Below are 19,707 nucleotides of genomic sequence, written 5' to 3' on the forward strand. Positions count from 1 at the left end.
AATCACAACAGGGCTGCATTTCCAGAAATTTCATGAACCATCCCCAAGGAATGGAAAGTCTAGTTTCAGTGTTATCTGCTTTATTTAAAGGGTATACTTGCCTTATGAACAAACTCAACAGAAAAATATTTCCAAGTAGTTACCCATTGCATACCAATTTGATAAACCTTGGTAAAGTATGTTATTTCAAGAAAACAACACTTTGATTTCTGTTAACATTACTGCAGTAAGAATTCTCAGTCCATCAGTATTTGTTTTTATGTGTTTATGTGTATATATAGGGAAAGTAAGAGAGATTGATATCATTATTATATAGTATTCCTCTTTAAAGATTAGCACTTATAATCATGACTCACATAGTCAAATTTCTAAATCAAAATCAGGAAAAGATATATTAGTAATAGCCATTTGGTTGAATCTACAGTCTTCAAAATCACTTTCCCCCACCTAGATTTATTATCAACAGGAGGAAATGTGTTATAGTATATAGAGTTTTAGAATTGGACTCGAGAAGAACTGAATTCAATTATGCTTCATATATTTATTATTTTTTGTTCAGATGGAGATAATAATTGCACCTATATCAATCCCAACATCATATTATTTTGTAATGCTTAAGCTCATGAAAAAAAGTGAATCAAAAAAATTTACCATGAAAAATCATTAAGAAGACAAAGAAAGAGACAGTATGTCCTCTGTAATGTTTCCTTAATTTTCAAACCAAATAGACTTTATCCAGGGGTAGACAGATGTTACTTTGGTAAAATTTACCAGCTTAGCAAAATATTAGATGTAATGGTTGATAGATAGTGAAGAGTCATAGACAATATTTAGGAAATGAGGCCAAGTTGCTGGGAAGATAGTGATACCCTTAATAGCAATAAAATATTGGGAAGAGAGAAATGTTTTAAAACAAGAAAATTTATTGTTTGGGACCCGTTGATTTAAGATTTCTAAAGGACTTGAAGTTCAAGAAGAAAGAAAGTTCAAGAAAGACTATGGAAGATGCACTTCTGTAGTTTGGGAAAGAGTTTAGGGATAGAGAGAATTGAGAATTATAGAGACATTCATGAAAAATCAATTGATGGGAGTTGATGAGATATCCAAGTGAAATTGAATAGCTCAAGAAAAAGACTGTAGTCAGATCCCTGTGTGACACCCACATTTAGTTAAATGTGATCTTATTGAAAAGACATCAAAGGAGACTAATAAGGAATAGGTAGGCAGAGAACTAGGAAAGACAATTTTTATAGAGAATAAAGGGGAGAGAGAGTGATACAGAAAATGATCAACAGTTTTAAAATCTACAGAAAAGTTAAAGAGGCTGAGAATTGAGAAAATCCATTAGATTTAGCAATTGAAAGATCAATAGTAACTTTATAGAAAACGTTCAGTTAAATGATGACATCAGAAGCTAGACTATAGAGCAATAAGAAAAGAGTAACAAGGAAAGGAGGTAAAACCAATTCTAGCATAACTTTGATTATGTCACAAAGGGAGGAAAGTTATTCAATGATAGCTAATTTGGATGAATTGATCAAGTGAATTTCTATATGTGTGTTTAGGATTGTAGAGTCGTGGGTAACTCAGGAAGCAGTAAGGAATCAGTTAGAAGACAAGGAGAAATTGAAAATTAGCAAAAAATGATAGAGGAATCATAGAAGAGTCATTCAGCTGGAGAATAGAGGAAGAAAAGGGATCACTTGTAAATAGGATTTTGTTTTGACAGGGAAAAAGGCTACCTCTTCTGTAAGAGTAGCAGAGGAAATATGAAGGAAGGAGAGCATCTATGTAATATGAGATAAGGAGGAGCTCCAAAAGTTCAATATTTTTTTCAGTGGCTATGGGGCAAATTTCTCAGCTGAGAAATTTCTAAGTAGTTAAAATAGCATTTGTTTGGTCAGTTTGTTCATGTTTAATCACAATATACTGTATAGGGCTGCATTTCCAGCAATTTCATAAACCATCCCCAAGGGGTTGAAAGTCTAGTTTCAGTGTTATCTGCTTTTTTATAAAGCAATATTTACCTTAAGAACCAAATTATGGGAGATTTAAGGTAGCTTGAAAATGTATGGAGAAACTGCCTTGCTGAAGGAGAGAGTAACTTGATTTGATAAGTATAAAAGTAAAGACATACTAGGAATTGTCTAATACAAATTAACCAGTCAAGGAGGTTCCATTTATTTTCCAGCTTCTTTAACCAGGTGAGTTGAAATTAAGGCATTAAATATTGAGAATAAACCAAGCCTTAGGCTTAACAGGGCAAGATGAGTTGACAAGAAAGAGAAGCAAGTTTGGCTTAAGAATAGCATAAAGTTGAACTTTTTTACTAAACGATGAAAATTAGGAAACATTGATAAGGCAGTGAGTGGAGATGGCCTTGAAATGAACTGAGGGGAATAAGGTTTAGAAGTCTTTCTGAAGAAAAAGAACAGAGTTTGAGATTGCAAAACAGTGGAAGAAGTAAATTGATAACACACTGAGATAAGGATATTTGTTTTTGTACATGTAAATTTACCTTTGTGAAAGATGGCAAAATCGGGGGTATGACTATCTCTGCATGTTTCAGAAATAGGTTAGAGGATGTCATGGGAAATTAGGAGATTGTAGATCTGGGAAGATAACATTTTTAGGAGGTGTATCAATACATATGCTAAGGTTCCTTAGGAAGAGAGGAGTAAAATCAATAAGCCAAGCACTGAACTCATTTAGGAAAGAAGACAAGTATCTTAGAGGTTGGTATACAAATATCCTATCCCTGATTAGGTGGCAGTAATGGATTGATTCATTTTCTTTTGAACATGTCAAATCTTTATAAAGAAACATCCGCTGATGAGAAAAACGACAATTCTAATTCATCTTTATACATAGAGTACTAATGGCAAAAATGGGTAGGGAGATTGCTCAGCTGCCTGGTGGATCCCAGGAGGTCTCAGCCCCAACTAGGTCAGGTTCAGGTATGTGGTGTAGTGCATCACAGACAGAAGAATCACTAAGACATTGAGCATTACCAAAGCTAATTACTGACTGGACAACAACACCAAGTGTCCAGTCATTCATTCTGGAGCCAATTGGGAAGTATGGGGTGGTTCAAGACAGGTCTTGGTTGGGTGGGGCACTAGGAAGAAGGCTAAAAGAGGGTCTACTATGTAGATAGAATGAGGGCCATATTCAGGCCGTACAGCCCAAGCACCTCAGCAAAGATCAGAATCAGGATCATCCCCACGAATAGTCGAAATTTTGTGCAGTCACCCTAACAACAACATCTCCAACAATACCAATGACAAAGCCAGACATCTGTCCCTTCAGACTCATGCTGAGGGAAGCTCTTGAACAGGATGATATATTCTGTCAGATTTGGAGTTAAGAATGGCCACTAACGGATCATAGATAGCAATGATATGGGTCATGACAACAGTAATGAATGACTTCATGATAAGCTGTGGGCCCATGACTGACGTGGTTGCAATGCCAGTGGCATTTTTTGCTGTACAGTAAGCCACCCCAAGAGTGCTGAAGACCATGGAGGCCGAGGGTCCCATGATGGCAAAAAAAGGACACATAATAGGGACTTGTAGACAGACTTGTAGACTCTGTGCCTGGTCTGTAGGCTGGGAGATAGGCAGAGGAGAAAGAGGCAAGGGCACAGGGCTGGGTAGCAGGTGAAGGACTGGAGAGTGGGCAGGTAGGAGGGAAGGCATAAATTTGGGAGACAACGGTTCACTCCGCACTATGCTCTAAAAATGATCCATTCAGTTTTAGAATAAAGGATACTGAATGATAGTGATAGAGGGAGAGCTTGGAAATGGCAAGAAGGAGCAGGAAATAGTTCAGTTTTCCCAACCTGATCACCTGGAAGTATATGGTGGGGCAGATGTGGGATAGTGGGGGAGGAAAGGAAGCTGTGTTATTGGGAGCGAGTTAGTTTTCAATGAGAGTCAGAGAAAAGGAGTAGGGAAAAAATATTTAAGATAAAAGTAAATTTGTTATCTATAGTTTGTGGCCTGGACCCATCATTCCCCCCACCCCCACCCCAGTGTTCTTATACCTTTCTTATTTATTTATTTTCTTAGGCTTTTTTGCAAGGCAACTGGGGGTTAAGTGGCTTGCCCAAGGCCACACAGCTAGGTAATTATTAAGTGTCCGGATTTGAACCCAGGTACTCCTGACACCAAGGCAGTGCTTTATCCACTGTGCCACCTAGCTGCCCCCTTCTTATACCTTTCTTAGAGCAATGTAGTGACACCAGCTTTCTTGAGATATTTCAAAACATTCCAGACTGTACATTTTCTCTGGTTTGAATCTCAGCTAAATTTTATTTGCAAGAAACCTTTTCATGTCCTCTTAATGTTAGTACCTTTCCTCTGGGATTTTTTCCATTTTATATTTTTAAATTTGTATATAGCCATTTGTATTTTTTCTTCCCTCATTAGATTGGCAGCTCTTTGAGGACAATTATTCTTCTCTCCCTCTTTCTTTGTGCCCTAACACTCAGTAGCTGTTTGATAAATACTTACTGAGTTCTTGATTTTATACTCACAGTCTTGTTATTGTTTTAGAAATAGAAGCAATGTGATTTTTGCATGAAAAAAATTCCATTCTTCTTTCCAAGGGTTAATAAAGCAGCAAACTTTGAAGTTCTCATCTTGTTAAAATTTCATTGAATTAAAGAAGACTGGTAACTGTATTACAACTTTTCACATCAAGCTCTTCATACAGCTAATGTCACTTTTCAAACAGATGGCTACCCTAGCACTGTACTCAGAAATGCCAGTTGTAATTAAAATTATATTTTGGATTATATTTCATAGTTTACTGAGAGAGAGAGAGAGAGAGAGAGAGAGAGAGAGAGAGAGAGAGAGAGAGAGAGAGAGGTGTTTTTCAGGATTTGAACTTTATTACTAAAAGTTGAGTAAAATTTCTAGCCCCATTTCTACCAAATATTTGCTTTTAGAATCTTCTAGTAATACAGACTTTTCAAAGCTATAATTGGAAAAAATCCCCAAACTTGATATTTCTGTCTACTACTATCACACTATTAAAAGTAGTATGTTTGGACATACATTTATCATACTGGAATGGATCTTAAGTTTGTCTGGTCTGATCCAGGTTCTCATTTTCAAGGTAGAAAGATATTTAAACCATTCATAACATGTTGCTTCTACTATTTTCTTAATTATCCCTTGGAAAGATCACAATTCCTTTGCTAACTTCTGATAGTTCAGTACATACATATATATATATATATATATATATATATATATATATATATATGTAATAGCAATTTTTTTCCTCTTTGTGACAAGTGTGCTGAGTGGGGCAGATGCAGACCATTTTTCAGACATCCATAGTAAAGTATGACTTAAAGAACAAGGAAAAAATAGTAAAGTTTCAAACATATTAAATGGGCTCATTTATTACCCCATTGAACAACTGTGTTAATTAGTCCAAAATCATCAAGATAATGCCTATGTAGGCCAAATAGCTTTGTTCCATTACATGGGCATAGATTATCCTTTTTACCTCAGTAAGGAATCTTCTTAATATATGCCAGAGGTCACTAGGTCTGCCAGAATAGCAGAAAAGGAAGTTGAAATGTAGTCTCTCCTCACCCCAATATATCCTCTGAGGAGACAGTTTTGCTAAAGTGCTTATTCTAAAGCACAGGTCTAAACATGTCACTTCTCCCATCCCCAATTCTTCTTAACACATTCCAGTGGTTCCCTGTTACTTCCAGAATAAAATAGAAATATGTCTATTTGACCTTTAAGGCTCTTCACAGCCTCACACCTTTCTAAATTTCTAATCCTTTCTTTGGATGCCACAATGTTTCATAGAGAGGATACCTTTAGAAAATGCTTGTATATTGATTGATTGTCTTATAAATGGCTTGTCAGTAGCAACAGTTTCATATTTTAAAGGAAAGGAAGTACTTTGAATGAATGAGAAGTCATTTATTAGGCATTTATCTCGTACCAAATACTAGGTTAAACAAAGGAGAATTCAAATGAAAGAAAAATGTCAACCCTAGCCCTTAAAATGTATTTATTATGATTAAATTTCAATGGACAAAGACTATATATATATAAAAGGGGGATAGGGTGTGTGAAGATGGGAGATAAACACACATATACATGCGCACACACAGACACACAGACACACACACACATACACAGACACACACAGAAAGAGAAAACAATAGATTTAGGAAGTGATTGAAAGTAACATGATGGCCTGGATCCAAGCAAATTAAATTATGGGAGTGTTTTATATGAAATGGTCATTTTAAAAGTATTTTATTTATATTATATTCTAACTTTATGCAACAGTACTTTTCAACAATCTTTTTTTGCAAAGTTTGTTTTACATTTTTTCTCGCTCCCTCCCTTCCTTCTCCCTGACTGAAAGCAATCTAATACAGTTTCTAGATATATAACCATGCTAAACATAGATACATATTAATCATGTTGTGAAAGAAGAATCAAATCCTAATGGAAGAAAAGAATGGGACAGAGAAAAATGACATAATATATAAAACAACTTTTAAAAATTGAAGCTAGGAAGCTTTGGTTTGCATTTAAACCCTCTAGTTCCTTCTCTGGATATGGAGGGTATTTTCCATCACAAGTCAAAAAAGACATATTTTAATGAGTGGATTAGAAATTCCTGGAGAGGATCAACCTTAAGGATCTGGGCAGTTAAGATGAATAGAAAATTCAGGAAGTGCTCAAAGATAGAAGAATGAAAGTTAGTTTGGGTGATAACAGACAAAACAATTATAAACACTGACATGAGGGCAGGAGCTTTTTGATTTTTGCCAATTTTATTCAACTTATCTCACGAGTGGGCAAGTACACATTACAGAAATTCATTTAGAGAAGCACCACTTTCTTATACAACAAACACTATAATTAGTTTCTACTTATGTAATACTGAATAAGCATTGATTGAATATTGAAGGGATTATATAACCAATGACCCAGTTTGTTTAAAGAAACCACATCCAGATCAAGGATTGCAGCATGTGAAAACCACTTTCAAGCATTGTCTTCAACTATTAGAAGAAAGTTCTCATATTGTTGCTGATTTTGCTTCTGAGGTTCACTTGTCTGAAAATTTACTCAAACAAGGGCAGTTCCATTCTTTATAGATCCCCACCAGGGTGGTCTGTCAGCTGTGCTTGTTCTCCAGCTATCACCAGCCTTGCCTCATTGCTTGTGGCTGTGCTTCAAAGAATCTTAAAATATATTCTTCTCCCCTCTCTACATCCGATTAACTTCACTGCAGCTCACCACATAACAGCTGCTATCATCAGGGCTAATCAGAGGGGGATTGGGAAACCACTGGGCCTTAGCCTTGAATTAAAAGAAAGTATCAAATATAGCAAGATTAAAAAGCAACAATCACAACAACCACTGTATATCATTCAGCTCTAGGCAAAAGACCATTTGGATAATGTCTACTTGATTTTATAAATCAGGGCATTCCAAAACCCTAGACTTTTTAAAAAAATTAACAACATATTTACTCAGAAGAGCTAGAAAAATTATTGTTTTTTTTCAGGAACTCATTCTTTTTGTTTTTCATGTACTTTCATTTTCCCCCTTTAATTTATTTTATTTTTAAGACTAGGAAACTCAAAAGATGCAGTGGCCTCACTCTCTCTGTATTGCTTAGAGTTCAACATTTTTTCTCACCCACATGAATAGCCATCAGAGTCTAGAGGTGCAAAGCAGTGTAAATATGACAAATACACAGGCTGCATTCAATAAAGAAATATTTAATAAAATAAAACAATACATATATATATGTATATGTATATACGTGTGTATGTGTGTATGTATATATGTATACATGTCAATATGTAATTTCTTGAGTCAACATGTGAACTATAGGAAGCTTATGCATGTTTTTTTTTTCTATTTGAGTCTGATGCCCCTGTAGAAGAGGAAAGAGATGGATTGAACTATTGTTTCTGATACAACTGGCTATGTGACCTTGGGCAATCACTGAACTCTTCAAAGCTCTAGAGTATAAACAATCAGTAAGTTGCAGAGATGTAACTTTTTAATTAGTGGAGAGATTTCTCCATACCAATAAATTCATAGACCTAGTTTATCTCTCCCACACAATTGCTGGCACACAAAAGGCACTTTTTGTCCATTGACTTACCTGATTCTAGATTATAAAACTCATTTAAGATATCTGGCATGGTGATCTAGAGCTCGATACTACTATTCTCTGACCTATTCCAGTTAACATGATCATAATTTGAAAGAATTAAGTAGGTAAGAACACCCTTCTCTACCTTTTAAGGGTTAAGAGTTCCTGCACAAAACAGAACATATTCTTATGGGAGTTTGAATATAGAAAGGAAGAAGCCTATTATTTTATAGTCAGCATGTCATCTCCTGCACTTTCCTTCTTACATCCCTAAACACACACACACACAAACACCACCCCTGATTTTAATTATTTCTCGAATAGATACATTCCTGACTCACCTTTAAATAAACATCATTGGGTAGCAACAAATGTTCAGTTTTCTATAATTGGTAGAATGAGTTCTAAATGTGAAATAAGGATACCTGGACAAGAATTCTGACTCTGAATCTAATAATGCATGTAATAAGAAACTCCCACAACAGCCAGGGGTCAAAAATTCAGAGATTTAAGCCCCTCTCCAAAACTCTGAAATTCAAAATGCCATCTCAAACCGTGGAAGAGACTAACCCTGCTAGCCTCTATCCTTAGTTTTTTAGATTTCTTCTTTATTTCCCGTTTTGCTTATTCCTCAATCTCAGTCACCCAGTCTCACATCCTCAGTTGACAAGTGGTCTGTCCAAATTATCGATTCCACAGAATGTGTCTCAACTGTTTTGTGCCCTTATTCTCACCAAACCCAGTCTAATACATTTATCCATTTACCAGTTTATTCCACTATGTCATTATAATCTCTGCTCTATTCACAAACTCATTTTTATCTCCTTACTCTCCTCACACAATATCCCTTCCACTTCCTTATCTTAACAAACTTGTTTCTCTTCAGGATATCTAAATCTTCTCTTCTCTCTCCTTGAAGGTAAGGAGGAATAATTAATTTATTCCTTATACTCCATTATTCCACTTTGATTTATCCTATCCTCTCTTAAAATATATGCAAACTATTCATTCCACCCTATCCCATTTCTTATTTTTATTACATTTTTCTAAGTCCATCTAACTTCAATGAACTTAGTACCTAGCTTCTTCCCTGCTATTGCTCTTGCGATATCATTATAATATTTAAAACTGACACAGAGCTATGTGGTCATATGGTAACAACTGACACAAAAAAATATGCATGGTACACTTTTAAATTTAGGCTGCATTATTGATATTTTCTTCATCACTTTATTAAGTCTGAACAATCATTATAACAATAACTCCAGTCTTGATTTGTATCACTTGCCGATTTCCTAGTCATAAATGGTAACAATGAAAACTTAACATTTACCTCTTTCAAACCAGTTGGACCTGGCTTTCAGTTTCAACTGTAAAAAGCACTTCACACATAGTTGCAATATAAATTATTATTCCCTCCATCAGTTCCTCTAAAAACACCTCTCTCTCTCTCTGTCTCTCTGTCTCTCTCTCTCTCTCCTTCCTTCCATTCATTTAAAACATGCTCTCATTAGCATCCATCTGAGTTTTTACAAGAACCTCTTGATATGTCTTCCTATCTTCTTTTCTTCCCATCCACCTTCCATAGAAGTTCAAGATTAATCTTACACAGATAGATACAGTCATGTCATACAGATGGTCAGAAATCATTAGGCACTCCCTCTTAGCAGCTAAGTAACCCTCAGCATTCTTTGCCTGTTTTGATTTTGTGTTGTTTTTTTTATCATCTGCAATCTGGCATCAGGCTAATTCTCCAAGCTTTTCATCTGATCCCCCCACCTTCCCTACTCAGCTCTTTCCTAACTTGCCTTTGTTCAAAATATTTCCAATGCCTAAATGCCTTCCCCCCCACCTCCATCTTCCATTCTTTAAAACCTAATTATAAATGCTACCTCCTATAAAATCTTCCCTGCTTTTCTCTTTTCCACTTCCAGCCAACAATGATTTTTCACTCTTGACCCACCTCACATGAGGTTTGTTCATATTTTCATGATATATTTTGTACATGAAGGAATCTATTCTTAGAAATTTTTATTTTAGAGTAGAACTTAATGAAGAAAATATATGCAATATTAACATTTTAAAGGACTTTATTATATATAATAGAAAATGAAGACCAAAACATGAAGAAATATTTGACTTTTTTGTTCTTATTAGAAACTGAACATTATTTCTTCATAGTTCAGAGAGAAAATAATGGTACAGATTTGTTCATTAACTGTAGAGATAGAATCTTCTTTACCATACAAAAAAATTGTATCATTTTTAGTTGTTCCTTTTCTTCTGATTGTTTTAATTTTTGTTCCCTGAACAATTAATAGAAAATAAGGAACTAGTTATCTTATCCTAAGTATATTGGTCTAGGTGCCCTACATAACAACACAAATGAAAAGAAAAGGCATAGATCAGAGTCCCTTTATTAAGAACTCTCAGTTTGCTGTAGTTTATCTATTTTCTTTTTAATTTTGTGAGCAACATATTATCTGTAGCTCTTCCTTCTTGGCCTGGAACTCACTATTTCAAACATACTGCCTCAGGTAGAGGCTAGACTAATTTTAACCCATACTGTCCTCCATTAATTTCATTTAATTAAGACTAGGTATGTTTGTGTGTTTGTGTGTTTGTGTGTGTGTGTGTGTGTGTGTGTGTGTGTGTGTGTGTGTGTGTGTGTGGAGGGGGTCCTGCCATTAATTCTAAGAATCCTTCCTGGTACCTGTTCCCATTTTCTCCATCACCTTTCCCTTGAAGGTAGGGCTGTAACTCCAGTTTCCCTCAGGATTAGTATCTCATAGTCACTTCCCTTAGGGATAGTGCAGTTACTCTGCCCTGTTAACTGGCGAAAAACAAAGAACAACAACAAAAGCAAACAACACTGAAAGCTCTAGGGATACATTAGGAAGCCTCAGTCTAGAAACTGTTGCCTTATATTGACATATTCTACCCTGTTTCTCCAAAGTAGCAATTTGCCATTATAATTCCTATAGATTTTCCATCAATGCTAATGAGATTTCATAGACTAGTACAAATAATGATATTATATCTGTTGCAAAAAAGGAGGAAAAAGGGTCATGATACTGATTAGACTTTAAAAATAGAGAAAAAGCATTAAAGGAAATTCATAAATGGTCTTATACTTTGCAGTAGTGGAGGATATATCATCAGAGAAAAGGTAAAACTCTATTCTTCATAGCAAACTGGTGACCAGGCCCAATTTTTTTCACTACTAAGACAGTTTCAGAATCATAACCTCAAGCATCAGGCATCTGAAATATCATCCATGACTAGCTCTTCAGATATCAAACCCAATGACTAACCAAACTTATTTTCATAAGCAGTTATCTTCTGGTTATGCATCACTGCCTGTCATCTTGATAAAAGATAATAGAACTGATATTAAATGTGAGATGTCTCTCATTTAGTTCTCAACTCTTTGTAATCTGGCTATTGACCTCATTATTTACTGGAATTCCTTTCATCAAGGTAACAAGTAATCCCTTTATTGCCATATCTATTGGAATCTCTTCATCGTTTATCATGTTGACCATATTCTTCTCTTGTATATTTACAAAAAGCTGCTCTCTTCTATTCCTATATGTTTGGTAATCATTTCCATTGCTGGATAAATCATTCATGACACATGATCTATCAATAAGTATACACCAGGACTTTGCCCTGTGTCCTCTGATATAATCTCTTTCATGAAATAGGACTGTCTTGGGGTAGTCCAGATAATTAGAGGAGTGTGTGTGTGAAATAGATCACTATGAGCTCCTGAGTCTATGATGTTGACTTATTTATTTAAAATGTTAAATGTTAAAATGTTCTAATGACAACACTGATTCTTATGAAATGTTTACTAAAGGATAAAACAAAAAGTAAAAACAATCATAAAATTTACTCAGTAGAAGGCAAACATAGGAACAGGAATTAGGAATAACAAAAACATGTCTGTTCATAACCCGGAATTTCCCACCAATGCACACAGTATCCATAGGGAAGAGTGAGCAGACACTTATAGAAATCTAGAAAGGAAGGGCATCATTAGAAATATCTACATTTCTGAAACAAATCAAGTTTTTGGTTAGTGAACCTTGATGTCCTTGACCCACTCCTTCATTAGCTCTCTGTTCTTCCAGTACTTCTTAGGTCTATTTCTGGGCAAAGCCATTTCGCTGTTACTTTCAGGAGGATAGAACAGTGACAGAGGTTGTTAATACAGGGCATGTTCAGTAAATAAGTGTGATACTGAATGTGATACTGTGATACTTTGGTGACAAGCAGTTGGCTTTTAACCTAGAGAACTGCCAAATTCTTCATTTCTATTTTGGAACCATGGAGAATTTCTCCATTTTTCTCTTTAAATGGTGAGAAGTTTATATAGACTTTCCCTAGTCTGTACTACAAATAGTAGAGAGTTTTTTGTCCAATAGCATCCTAGTAAACCCATGCCTCTTCTCATACCAAGGCAGATAGAAAAACCTATCTTTCCTCTTTTGGAAAATAGTAGAGGAAACACAAAATACAAACCTCTTGAGTTCTTCCTCCTTTGGAGACTATAGATGGCAAAAGAGTAAAACCTTGCCTTTCTAAAGCCAGTTATCTCTCAGTAATATAATATCCTCTAATTAGGACAATTAATATCAGGATATTTATAGAGCTGGCCTGTTAGCTCTGATTAGTTTTTAACAACATCTTTATTCTATCTTCTATAATTCTTCCTCTTTCTACTTTTTTTGTGGGTTCTCTCCCTTATTCCTTCTAATGTCAGTTTCCTCTATTTCTTCTTTCTTAAATTGGTTCTACCACTTCTATATCCCTAGCCTTTTAATACCTTAGGTCACTGCTCAACATAAGCAGTGACCTATCCCAAATTATCATGAGAAACTCAAAAATATCATCTTTCAGCCATGACTCCAATAATTTACATAATTTCCTCATAATTTGCAAAAGCTCTTTTGACTTATAGTTGATAAGCAACATCTTTCAAAACTCTTAAATAAGTAACAAATAAATGACCAGATGAACAAAAAAGTACCACAACCATCATCAGCTATCACTCAGTTCTCTACCTTCAAATAATAACTACCATTACATTTAATTGGAAAATTTTCTCTCACATCCTTGGAATATTTTTGCCTTAACTTTTATCTGAGAGGCTTCTTTAGCTATTTTTATCAATGTCACTTCTTTAGCTTCTTTTTAACTTCTTTAATCAAAGAAAATACAATTGTTTTGTATTACAATTGTACTATTAGAATGCTTTCTTTCCTCACTTTAGCTTCCTTGAATCCCTTGTCCCATTTAAGGTTCAGTTCAAGTGGCAACTTCATTTAAGGATTTCCCTGATCGTACATTTTCTACCCCTCCAGAATCAAAAATTATTTATCTGTTTATTTCTTGTACATTTTTGTCTGTCCACATTCCAATTTTACTATCCCACCTGAGCAAAAAAAAAAAAAGCTTTTTAACTCTAGTTAGCTATTTGATGCTAAATTGATTGAAATGAGAAAAAGCACAATGATGGGTACTCAAGAAAAAAATATTTCACACCCCTTTCCATTCCTCTAGGAATTTTATAAAAAAAGTGAACAACTGTATTTTGTATGCCTATTATTCTATAGTGGTGAATGAGGGTTTGGATTTTGGTCATAGCACGAGTTACAAAAGGTTTTCTTAATTTAATTGAATTCTAATTTTTCCCACTTTCCCAAATGAGAATCACAGTGATATTTGCCACCACATAAAAGTTAGTTTCCACACATTTAAAAATCCCAACATTTTCCCTGAGAGTGACTTTTTTCAGCAGTCTCCTTTTCATAATAGTTTAATGATATTATCATGTCTCATTTAAGTGTTTCTTTTCCAGTATCATAAGGTATGGACGCATGAATTTCCTCAGCAAAAACTGCTATCAAAAGCATCATAAAAACACAATGATTATTTAAAGTTAACTGTTATAAGGACTATAGGCATGAATAGAAAAGACTTGAGGGAATTGTATATTTGCATGGAAAAAAATAGATGCAGGTGTTTTGTCTGCTGGAATTACTGTTCAAGATTTCAATTGGGAATATTGCTTGGAAAAGATAGGTTTTAAAATATGAAGTATCATGGTCTCTGTTGGTGACTTATTTGAATATAAAACATTTTTATTCATAATTGAGACTTCAACTCTTGATTGTGCTTTCATTAGTTGAGAAAAATAGGAAATTAAATTTTTTAAAAAAGAAATTTTATATTTTTGGTCCAAAAATCATGTTAGTTTTCATTAATCAAAATAACTTTCAATTTCTCTTGTAGTACAGAGTTATAACATAGGGGGCATTATTTTCCTCATAACCAACATGCACATGAACATTATTGTGTGCTTTCTTTCACCCATGGCATTGTGATAAAACTAGATATTTAAATACATGTCATGCATTATCCTTGATCTTAAGGATTTTATGGATATAAAGGGGCTAAATATATCTCTTCTATTTGTATGCTTGTTTATTCATTTACTTTTTTTCTTCTAGATTTATGACTCCTTCAATTCATACATATCAGTAACTAATACAATTACCTGGAGCAATAAAGCTTTAAAATTTGTGAATGATCTGATAGGCAGTATGTAAGTAGCTTTCAAAGTCAGGTTTTCCAGAATCCTGACCCAATTATACCATATTGCCTCTATATCACAAAAACATCATATAAAGATCATATGCTTCTTTTCATGGTAGTCAAAAAAAGAGAGATCCATAAATTGGAGAATAACTAAACAAGTTATTGTACATGATTTTAATGTAGTACTATTATGCTATGAGCAGGATGCTCACAGAAAAACCTAGAAAGGCTTCCATGAATTGGAGCTAAGTGAAGTAAGCAGAACCCATAGTAACAACAATGTATGAAGATTAATTGTGAATGATGTAGCTACTCTTATTAATACAAAGATCAAGTTCTTAATGACCTATGATGAAAAATGCTATCTACCTCCAGAAAGGTGGAGAGAGAGAAAAAAATAAACAGCAAACTGCTTTTTGCTTATTTTTACCAAAATATGAATAAAATGAAAAGATATTTTGAATGATTGTACATGTATAACCTGTATCAAATTGTCTTTCTTCTCTATGAGGATTCAGAACAAGCTAAATTAAAATTTATTTTTCAAAAATTAAAGTTAAAACTTAAATTTCAAAATTTTAAAAATTTTAAAAATTAATTTTTTTAAAAATTAAAAGAAACACAAATTTTAAAAATTGTTTTCATTTCAAATTGGAAAAAAAGATTTTTTTCTGAAGAAGTGTGGTCTAAGAAATAAGAAGATACACACATCTAGAAATTCAAAGGAAGGTAGACTATACTGCTACTTATACCAATTATAAGGATAAATGCAAGGAGGCTGTTCTACCCTGCTATTATAAGCCAATTCTAAGGATGCTGTCCCTCCAAAAAATACTGAGAAAGAAGACTGCAGTCCAGTTAGTTATCAATAAGCATTTTTAAGATTTAATTGGGTTAGTTAAAAGAGTTTAAAACACTCCTGAGACTCATGATTCACTCTTTTGTGGCAGAGAGACTGGTATAATGGATCTCCAAAATAATTCCATGTCAGGTCAGATATTATAAAAATAGAAACAAAGAAGACATAGGGCCAGGAGTGTCCCAAAGTTGAGTCTAGGTTTCCCTTGTGATAGCTGGAATTTTTCTATTTACTCAAAGTAGTTTACAATATCTGTCCAAAGCACACATTCTCCCTCTGGCTTCCATTGTACAAAAAGAATACTTAATAGAAATTTGATAATGAATAGACTGATTTGATAATGCATAGACTAGAAAATATAAGGTACCATGGAGAAATTATATATGTATGTATGTATGTATGTATGTATGTATGTATGTACGTATATATATGTGTGTGCATAAAAAGCTTAGAAATTTTTTTTGAGACATCTTATAGAGGAATAAATTCCTGAATAGCACACTAAAGACATTTTCTTTAGGTAATGGAAACTACTGGAATGGAAACTAAGTGAAATTGGAAGATTGGAGAGCAGAGGAATGACATTGTAGATCTTTTGACCTGCCAATATTATGTAAAATTACATGAATTAGAATCCAGATCTTTCAATACTATAAATTTTTATGACTCTTTCAAAGGACTGTTAGTATGTATAGTAATGTTTGCAAGGATTTCTTCTGTATCTGCTATGAACCCTAAAACTGAAAGAAACCTTAAAATCATAGAGTTAAAATAACATAAGAGAAAAATACAGATTAGATTTGAAGTTTTATTCTCTGGGATTTACCATCCAGTCTACAGGTGGAGACAATACAAGATGGTCACCTTTTGACTGGGAATTAGTTGGACTTGTAAGCAAAAAAAGAGATTAAGGAAAATCATCAAACTTCTTTATGATCTAATCATGAATAATTAAATATATCTGCCCCAAATTCCTTTACAAAATTATCATCTTAGGACAAAATTATCTAAACTCTACTTTGTCTCTTCCTGGCAGTATGATCTTCAAACAGCCTGCTTACTGTCTTCCAAAGATTACAATTAACATAGGGAGAGATATCTTGGAGACTTAAATTCTTACTAGGTTGGCAAAGTGACTGATACATAGCCTGAGAATCCTCTAAAGAAAATTAATTTTTTACTGGGGTATAATTTTGAGAAATTATTATTTATTTCATTTCCTCATTGGTTTCTTTTCCTCTTTTTTAGTTCCACTTAATAAGTCCACACTCTCATTCACTCCACATATACAAACATTTGCTGAATCTTCTCTTTTCTCCCCTAACCAAATCTATTAAATCCTCTCCTCTATTAAGTCCTCTCCTCTCCTCTCTCATAGTCACTTTTCTAATGCAGTCTCTCATTATCTCTTATTTGGCCCATAATGGAAGAAATCTAATTGGTCTTTTTTGCCTCAGTTAATGCCTCTCTCTCTAACTCATCTTCTTCCAGTTAAAAATACGATCTTTCTAAAGTACAGATGTGACCATTTATACTTCTACTTAATGAACTATATAGGTCATATGTAATCACTTGGATCAAACAAAAAGTATTTTGTTTGTTATTTAAGACCCATTAAAAACTTTCCCTTATTTAGTTTTCCAATTCTACTAAATAATACTTACATTTATATATAATATGGTATAGTATATTGGACTTCTAATTGTTTCTTAAACAGAACTAAATCTCTTATCCCCATATCTTTGCATTGGTTAAAATAAAATTTCTCTTTTCTTCCATTTCTTCCTATTTTCCTTCAAAGGTCAGCTTGTGCCTACTACATGAAATTTTTATAGATCTGAAAACCTTCCTTTCCTCACAAGTACTAGTACCTCTTACAACCAATCTCTGTATCTATCTTTATGTATCTATCAATAGATATCTATCATCTATTATCTTTTTATCTATCTAATCTATCTATTTAACTACATTTATTATACTCATCCTCACTTCCCCTGAATACATTATAAGAACAATGAATGACACCTAGATAGTATCAGAAATATGGAGCTTAGGGGCAGCTAAGTGGTGCAGTGGATAAGGCACTGGCCCTGGATTCAGGAGTACCTGAGTTCAAATCTGACCTCAGACATTTAATAATTACCTAGCTGTGTGGCCTTGGCCAAGCTACTTAACCCCATTGCCTTGCAAAAAAACTAAAAATAAAAAGAAGTATGGAGCTTAGTAAATATTTGTCTATTAGTTGTTTAATCATATGAAAGGAATTTTAGGATTCTATGTGACTTTGTTAATTCAGATCATTTCTTAAACATATTAGCTACATTATCCCTGGGCATAAGTTCTTTTCTGAGCATATCAGATACTTTTTTGGAACTGTCCCAGTAGTGTTTTGCACAAAGTAGACATGTCGATCTTCAGTTTACAGTTGTACAGTGCCAGTTAAGAGTTTCCTTATTGCTTCTTACAAATTATTTCTGCAACGCTTTTCTACAAACACCATGTTGCTCAGCAAGTGAGTCTTAGGTTTATGGGTAGACTCTAATTAAAATACATTACATTAATTCTAATTACATTAATTTACTTTACAATCTAATGATGTTTGAGATTGAGTCAATAATATCATATTGACTCCTTTGTTAAATGGGAATCACACACCTCCAGAGACTCAGAAACTATAATTATGAGGGGGAAGCAGATAGCTTCCCCATATTAGCATCATAACTAATACCATAAGTGAGTTCAGTGATTAAAACCAGGAAAAAAGAGATAAAGTATAACTTGGTTGCCCATATCTCAGTTAGAACATGGTCTATGCTATAAAAGAATCTATATATAGCATTCAATATAATGTTTTATAAAATAATATCTTAATTTATGTTTAACTGGATAAATGGCCATAATTTATTATATGAGCTCTGTTGGTCTCAGAACTCAAATGCCTATTAGTGAATCATTACTTTGGTCCATGAACCAGTATCCAGGAAAAATAAACTTTCTTCTCTAATCCCTAATCTATTTCCCAAAATAACATTGTTCCCCATGGCTCATCTGGTTTATAGATGGGGGAAACATGAATCAATGGTAAATAATACCATTACAACCAGTTACATAAATTTCCAGAAAGCTATTATTTAAAGTCATTTAGGAATCAAAAGGGAAAATGAAATTTCTTATGGGCATGCTAAAAAAAATCTATAAACTCTCCATCCAGTTAGAATTAAATTAGTGTTATTAAAGGAGTCAGGAAATATTTAAAAGAAATCTGACCTTTATTTCAGGGTACCATGTTGCTTCTAGGAAAGTTTAAAGGAGAAATAATTCTTTAAAATCTTTTATAAAGTTAGACATTTTGTTTAGTCATTCTAAAAGTTATATTAAAGTATTACTTCTTTGAAAGTCTTAGAGCAGAATAATTATTTAATAGTGAATTCAATTATTTTTATCATAAACATGTTACACATTTAACTAGGAACACATTTTACATGAAAAGTTGTAGTCTTTTTAAAATGTTAATTTAATGTATATTCCAAAAACTTAGTGAGTTCTCCCTGATAACAAAGCACTGGATCTGATAGCAACTGTAAAAATTCATATCCCTCTAAGAACCCAAAAGTATGAAGAATATGGAAGAATCACATTTTCCATTTTGTTTCCACAGCATTTCATTTTTTGTTTATTATTTTATTCAATTTCCCTTTAGCCTCATAAGAGAAGACAATATAGTTTCATTTATTAATCAACTCTTTTTTACTCTTATAATTCGTGGAAATCTAGTTTCCTGGATTCTCACTCAGTTCTACTAAAGATTTTGTTGCATAAAACAGTATTTTGACATCATTATATAGTATTAAAAATGTTTAATATGGCTTTTGGTTAATCATCCCCCCAAACCACTGTTGCCTCTTCCATTAGAATATAATTCCTTGTGAGAAATGATTGTTTCTTTATTCCCAAATTCTCACCATCTATTGCAGTGCCTTACACAAAAAGAGGTAATTGATAAGTACTTGTTCTTTTATTGATACATGCTATAACCTTTTTTGGTATCCATTTAATTTATCTAATGGCTAACTAAAAGG

At 33.7% G+C, this 19,707-nt stretch overlaps 1 pseudogene; it reads right to left on the bottom strand.

Moving 5' to 3' along the window:
- Window positions 1–3,145: 3,145 nt before the first annotated feature.
- On the bottom strand, window positions 3,146–11,699 carry LOC141519265 (V-type proton ATPase 16 kDa proteolipid subunit c-like; annotated as a pseudogene).
- Window positions 11,700–19,707: the final 8,008 nt, after the last annotated feature.

Source organism: Macrotis lagotis, chromosome 3 (genome assembly GCF_037893015.1).
Source record: "Macrotis lagotis isolate mMagLag1 chromosome 3, bilby.v1.9.chrom.fasta, whole genome shotgun sequence".
Classification (NCBI taxonomy): Eukaryota; Metazoa; Chordata; class Mammalia; order Peramelemorphia; family Peramelidae; genus Macrotis; species Macrotis lagotis.